The sequence below is a fragment of the Musa acuminata genome, unplaced genomic scaffold (genome assembly GCF_036884655.1).
Source record: "Musa acuminata AAA Group cultivar baxijiao unplaced genomic scaffold, Cavendish_Baxijiao_AAA HiC_scaffold_52, whole genome shotgun sequence".
Taxonomy (NCBI): Eukaryota; Viridiplantae; Streptophyta; class Magnoliopsida; order Zingiberales; family Musaceae; genus Musa; species Musa acuminata.
In genome coordinates this window covers 27,841-34,859 of record NW_027020334.1, presented here as the reverse complement: position 1 = coordinate 34,859, position 7,019 = coordinate 27,841, and the positions used below count along the sequence as shown (strand labels likewise).

Here is a 7,019-nt window from a genome sequence, read left to right as displayed (position 1 = left end):
AATGTCGGTGTTCATCACGTTAATTCCATCGGGAATTAAGCTGCATTATATTATGCTTCCTCCCGATATATATATATATATCTCATAAGAAATGGAATAATCATGCATCGAAAAGAACACCCAAACAAGCGACAAGTATAACGATGGCATGCGGTTACGTGATGGCAACCACTTAAGCAATGCAAGCACGCAAAGGAAAGATAGAAGTGACCTCTCACACACAAATGTATGATTTATTACAACCATTTTTTGTCCTTTTAAGTTTTGATTGTTATTATAGCATTGTTATGTATGCTCATATATTGCTAATTAGATCTTCGATTTAGTCAATTAAACTTAATTAATTATACTTTAACGCTCAATTAAAGTTATTTTTCTTGAGACATGTGTATTTATTTATCTATTTATTTTCGGTACCAAATGGAGACCTAAGCATATCCATTCATACATTTTAACTTCTACTCAAAACCCACCGCCTACCCCCCACCATTAATCCGTTGTTTCCTCCCTCGACGTTTCTTCCCCGTTGCCAGCGATCGAAACCAGTGCTCGGCGTCTCCTCTCTCTCTCTCTCTCTGTCTCTCGGTGAAGGATCTCTTCATCTGCCCTCTTTTCTTTTTGGAGTTCGAGATTGCTTCCGTTGATCGACGTGGTAAACGTTTGTGGGGGGGAGGGGGTATCGGATGTCGATTGCAGGGGGTGAATTTGGTCGCGGTGGGGATCGACGGCTGATTCGAGTGTGAGGAAATCGGGCATGGGTTTCTTTCCAGGCTGATTGGATCGGCCTTCTTGTTTCGGTGGTTTCGGTGGGATCTTCCCTCACTTTGATCTTTGTTTGGGGGGCGAATATTTCGGAGGGAAGATGGGGTATTTGAACTCCATCAGTGGGCTTCAAGCAGACGGTGCTCCGGTCAGCGGGGGAGGACTCAGGTCTCGTTCGTTTATTCCTTGTGAAGTCGTATTAAGGCTTACGATATTCTTTTCTAGATTTGTTTATGTTTCGTATCTCGTGCGATTTTCGAGCTGATCTTATGCTAGCATTCGCTTCATATATTTTGAGTTCTAATTCGAAGACAAACTAGCTAGTTATTGGAAGAGATTTATTTATTTATTTATTTTTTATGTATAAACAGTCGTTTATTCCTTAATAATTCAATATAAGTTAGATCCTTAATAATTGACAAACAAGTTATGAGATGGTTCGTCAGATATGGATGTGTGAACTTACATGGGAAACATGGTTCTTTTACGCTGAATAAACTCATAGAACTGCTTCCTATCTGTTAATTGTGGTTCTTGAATCTGCAGTTGAATATGTTGCCTAAAGTAGGCTGTAAAGAAACATCCTACTCTTGCGTGTCAATCTAACATTAAAACTCATGCTTATTTCTTTCAAGACAGTCAAGATGGGAAGTTTGGTTATGGGTATGCAAGCTGTCCGGGGAAAAGATCTTCGATGGAAGACTTCTATGAGACGCGAATTGACAGCGTTGATGGAGAAATTGTTGGCTTGTTTGGGGTCTTTGATGGTAAAATTTCTGCAGTATTTTGTTGTCTTTGTTATGTTTAGAATGTCTTATCTTTTTTTTTTTTTGTATTTGCAAATTTTTGGTAAAACTGACATAGAAAACCCATTCATTAACTTGCTTCTTTCAATCCTTTTCTAGGGTAAATTTCTCTCGTGGAGAGTTGCTTATACATTCAATATCCTAACGTTAGACTTTGATGCTTTGATGAGTGGTTATGTAGGTCATGGCGGTGCCCAAGTAGCAGAGTATGTTAAACAAAACCTCTTCAGCAACTTACTCAGGCATCCAAAGTTCATTACCGATACAAAATCAGCTATAGGTGGTGCTGATTTGCATTTTGTACTATGAAAGAGCTTTTAGAGAACAATAATATTTGGCTTATGAAATTCATCTGTGCTGTTACCTTCAGCTGATGCATACAACCACACGGACGCAGAATTTTTGAAATCTGAGAACAGCCAGAACCGAGAGGCGGGTTCAACTGCATCAACAGCTGTCCTTGTTGGTGATCGTTTGCTCGTTGCAAATGTTGGGGACTCTAGAGCTGTCATATGTAGAGGAGGAGATGGTAGGCCCCTCATCCTTAAATCAGTTCTCTTATCATCAATTATGTGTAACGGATTTCTGTACTTAATCTAGAACTAAACCGGCTCAATTTAGATGGAGTTTACTGCATTTTTTTTTACTAACTGTATTCTGACAACCCAACCTATTTAAGAGCAATATTTAGAATGTGACACCAGTGACATCTAGGTTCTTAGGATATATGTAGGTTCTAGACCAACAAAGTTTTTTGGCCTTCTCTTGATCCTGCCAAATGCTATAGTAGCTCTGTGTGTCTCTGGTGTACTGAACACATTGAAACAAATAATCATATAGTTTCAGATTCTTCAAAAATATAGTAATATAAAAAAGTATAGACAGGAAGGAGAAAGAGAACATATTCCTGTTTGGATTCACAGAATTTAAGCCTGAAATTGGAGAATTGAACCTGCGAAAAAATCTTCAGAAATGGCTGAAACTGCACACTTATGGTGATAAATGAGGATTTAAATTGTTGATGATGGATGAGGTGCTAAAGTTCATTACGCTCTCGTATTGCATGTACTCTTTTTGAAATGAGATTTGAAGATTAATAGTTTACTAGCAAGTTAAACAGGATTGGAAACTTAATATTAAGTTATCCAATTTTTACACAGCATTATTTAAAGAATAATAATCACTTTTTTATGCTACTTCTATAAGCCATTGCACTTAATGTCTTTATGACTTATCGATGCTACAGTGGTTTCATAGCTACATACTTTTGGTGAAATTGTATACTAATAGTTTAGTCATGTTATCTTGTCTTTAATGTATGATCTAAGAACTATTTTTTGTTCATCGCTTGAGTGTTGTTCCTTGATGAAACTTTCCATTTAGCGCTGTACATAGTAGGTTTTGGTACCACTTTAGATGTATGACATGTCTTGGAATCTACAAATGGGATTTTTATTGGTGTGATTTATTATTCTACGGTCTTTTATCCTCCAGTCCACATTTTGTTGGTTATATTTCTTGCATTCTGGAATTGACCCTTGTCAAAACCATCTAATCGTAGACTTCGACGATCGGGAGTTTAACTATTCACGCCAATGACAAAACAGGATGACAATGGAAGTTGATGTTTCCTTAATCCTGAAGCTTGTCATAAGCATATTTCTCCATTATTTGTTTTGTTCAGTGTTAAAGAATATATTTTTTATATGGAACTTTAGGTAGATATTATTGTGTCTCCATTATTTTTTCTTGCCAAATTTACATATTTTTTATCAAAAATCATCCCTCATGTATGTAGAGCTTGGTATTTAACATTTTACATATTTCCATAATCATTATCCGTGATCTACCATTTGCTTTTGTTTGGATGTTTGCTTGCCCATTTGTTCATCTCATGGTTCAATTACTATATGTGGTCATCTTTAGTTTGAGATTATTGCCTTCTAACTAGATTCAAATTTCTGATTGATTTATGAATGGCAATAAACAGTACTGTGTGGTGCTGTTGACATACTTGTTGTCATTGAATCCTGTTGTTTATGTTTGTTCTTATGCCCGTTGAGGTTGTTCTGTATTCTTTATAAGATATCCATGCAATCTCTTCTCATTTCAATTGATTGGGTCGAAAAATCAATCTAGAATTTGTTGCATCACTCGATCCAGTTATCTTGAAAATTGTAACTAATAAAGACTTTTTATTTAGCATATTAAAAGCTGCTTGTGGTTCTAATTTTCGTTGTTTTTTTTTTCCCACTTTTTCTTTGTTAAATCGAGTTTGGCATCTCAACTTGTGCTCAATTAATACAAAAGTTTATGTATTCTATGAACCTCTTGATACAAACATCTGATTCTTGGTTTTTCAGTGGCATCAGTTGCAACAAGTCCTTTTCTGAGGCAAACAGTTGTGCCAATTTCTTGTAGAGCACCCATTTTACTTGCAAGTTCTGTTTCTTGGTTCTTACAATATATTGCAAAAGCAATTTTCTGATCATGATAGAGTAGTTGACCAAACGAACTTCTGGGTGCTTCATAATTTAGAGAAAAAAGTCTTTTGTTCCCCATATGGTAAGTTTTGCTTCTAGTTTGTGCAGTAGATTGCAACGGCAATTCTTCTGATTGCTTGGTAATTTAGAGAAAGAAACCTTTTGTCCCTCGTGCATCATGGTCAAAAGCCAGTTCTTGGTACTTTGAACAACAGAGACCTGGCAAATCAACCTGTTGTGGTACTTGGTTGATGTGAGCTCTCATAATTAAACCAATCACTCTATTTTGATGGTGATAATATGGAGATGATTTTCTCTGGATGTGCTTGAAGGTTCTGTTTTTAACAAATTCAGTATCTGAAATAGAATACAATCACCAGAATCTTGTATTGAATTATTGATTGAGCCTCTTAAAAGTTTAGTTCTTTACTAGGAACTCGGCTCACGCTATTTTTTGTAACTTTTGCAGCTATAGCTGTCTCAAGGGATCACAAGCCTGACCAAACAGATGAGAGAGCAAAGGATTGAGGATGCTGGGGGCTTTGTAATGTGGGCTGGTACTTGATCTCCTCCATCATTTTTTATCAGTTTAGATCATTTCGTTATATAAATACTGATCAACTGTAACTGCAGGGACATGGCGTGTCGGTGGTGTTCTTGCCGTTTCTCGTGCATTTGGTGATAGGCACCTGAAACAGTTTGTTGTCGCAGATCCAGAAATTCATGTTTGATCTCTGACCTATCACTTTATTCCTACAATGTTATTGTCTTCAAGACTCGAGACATATCATCATCTGACAGTAATGCCTTTGACTGCTTCGACTACTGTTGAATGCAGGTGGAAGCGGTTGATGGATCTCTCGAATTCCTCATCCTTGCAAGTGACTGATTGTGGGATGTTGTCACGAACGAATGAGGTATACTTTAAAAGAAGAAAATAACAAAAAACAAAAAAAAAAGTAGGTACCTGAAATATCATCTCCGAAGATTGAACCCTTTCTTTTTCATTTGGTTCCAAATTCAGGAGGCGGTGGTAGCTATTGTCAAACCCCTACAAGATCCAGAACAAGCAGCAAAGAAACTGTTACAGGAGGCCTATCAAAGGGGTAGTTCTGACAACATCACTTGGTGTCGTGGTACAGTTTCTTGGCTAGCCTTGATAACACAACCGAGCAGCAATAGGTACAAATTGTCTGCTTGATCTTTGTTATCGCTTTGTTATCTGTAATGGTTTAGTGGAGTCTGTATCATGCTGTTTTCACTTTTGTTAGAATAATCAATAAGATTGTTTGGTTAGAGTGCCTAAATTTCTTCCTGAATAGTCGTTTATATATACATACCATTTTTACCATTTGGAATTTACTCCTGCAATTAAAGTAGCTCAAGTTTGGTAATTTAAGCCTCAAGGAACAATTTTGATATGCCCCCTATGAAAGCAAAATGAGACCCATGAAAGAAGGTCTCTTATTGAGTTTGTATTATAAATGTTGGCAGGAAGATTAGTTTCACATGGATACAGAATTGAAGTGTCTAATGATACATAGTGGAGTTTGATTGTGATAGTTTCCATGGTAACTTTGACCATTTTGACGTAGATTCAAAGGTAAAGCCGTATAACCATTCTTCGTGATTGATCCATCAAAGGGTCATGCCCATGTCTTATCTAGCGTGGCAGATGCGCGGATGTGTTTGAATAGAATAGAATAGAATAGAATCTAACCTATTAATTTGTTGTTTGCGCCCATTAACAAAAATTATAGGTCCCATGGCATCCAAGAAGGATAGGAACATCGAAGTTACTTTTTATTAACCCTACACAGTTTGCCTCGTGCAAAAGAGTCTACCTTAGCCTTCATATTCTCCTCGTCTGTTGTCGACACAACCTTTCTTGACTCGGACACAAAAAAAAGGAAGAGAAAAATAAACCAAAAGAAGGCTAATGGAGTTGGGGACAACGACCGATGGAATGAACAAGTTGATCGAGTATGGTGCCTCTCTCTCTCTCTCTCTCTCTCTCTCCACACTAACCGGTTATTTAATGCTTTGTTGTCGTCCGCAGCCCACTGCCGACGACGCTTTCAGCAGAGCAGCGAGAACAGAAAAAAGGAGACGAAAAGTTGGTTCACCGGGGAAATGGAGGAGGGTGCCGAAAGCGGCGTTAAGACGTGGATCCTGGCATTTCTCTTTTGTCGAGGACAGCCGTAGAGATGCCACAACGTCGAAGCTGCTGCCTCGCTCCTCCAATTTACTCCTTCGCCCTTCCCTCTCCCTCCAAATTTGCTGCTCAGCTTCTTCTCCTCTTCTCCTCCACCACAAGGATTCCTCTCCGAGCCGACCACCTTGTGAGGTGTGCTTCTCTTTGCTCCTCTCAAGGGAATCCTGTGGCCTCCACTGCCTTCGTCTTCAGTTCTTGATCTCCGCAGCCATGGGCTCCGAGGCGGTCGTCGTCGTCGTAGGTGAATTGCCTCTGCTTCCGCCCATAAAGACTGCGCCGACGCGGGACAAGCCCGTGGAAGGCCGTCCCGATGCTGCCGAAACCGAAGAGGAAGAGTGCGTCACACCAAAAGGCGGAAGAGACCGTTCTCAAGCCCGTCCTTGTTTGTACGCCGGCGAAGAGAAAGCCGAAGCCGGCGAAGAGGGTACCGCCGGCTCCTTCCATGGAATTCCACGCCGTTACTCCCGATCTTACCTCGGTCTTCCTTCCTCTCCCTCCCAAGAAGAGAATTCGTGTAGTTTGATCTGAAGTTTCTTCACCAATCTCCTGTAACTCCTTCTGTTCCCCTTCTGTTTTCCCGTGTGCCTGGTAAAAGATTTTATTTCCTTTTATTGTTTTCTTTTCTTCCTTAGACGAAACAAAGACCATCAAGCACTTTGTGTAACATGAGGAGAACTGTCCTCCACATCATGCTGCAATGTGTACATATATCGGACAGTTCTCTTGGGTTCTTGCTTTTAGTCGTTCTGCAAT

The 7,019-nt window shown here is 39.1% G+C and overlaps 1 pseudogene; it reads left to right on the top strand.

Annotated features, from left to right (window-relative positions):
• Window positions 1-294: 294 nt before the first annotated feature.
• Window positions 295-4,967, top strand: LOC135654192 (probable protein phosphatase 2C 59; annotated as a pseudogene).
• The last annotated feature ends 2,052 nt before the right edge of the window (window positions 4,968-7,019 follow it).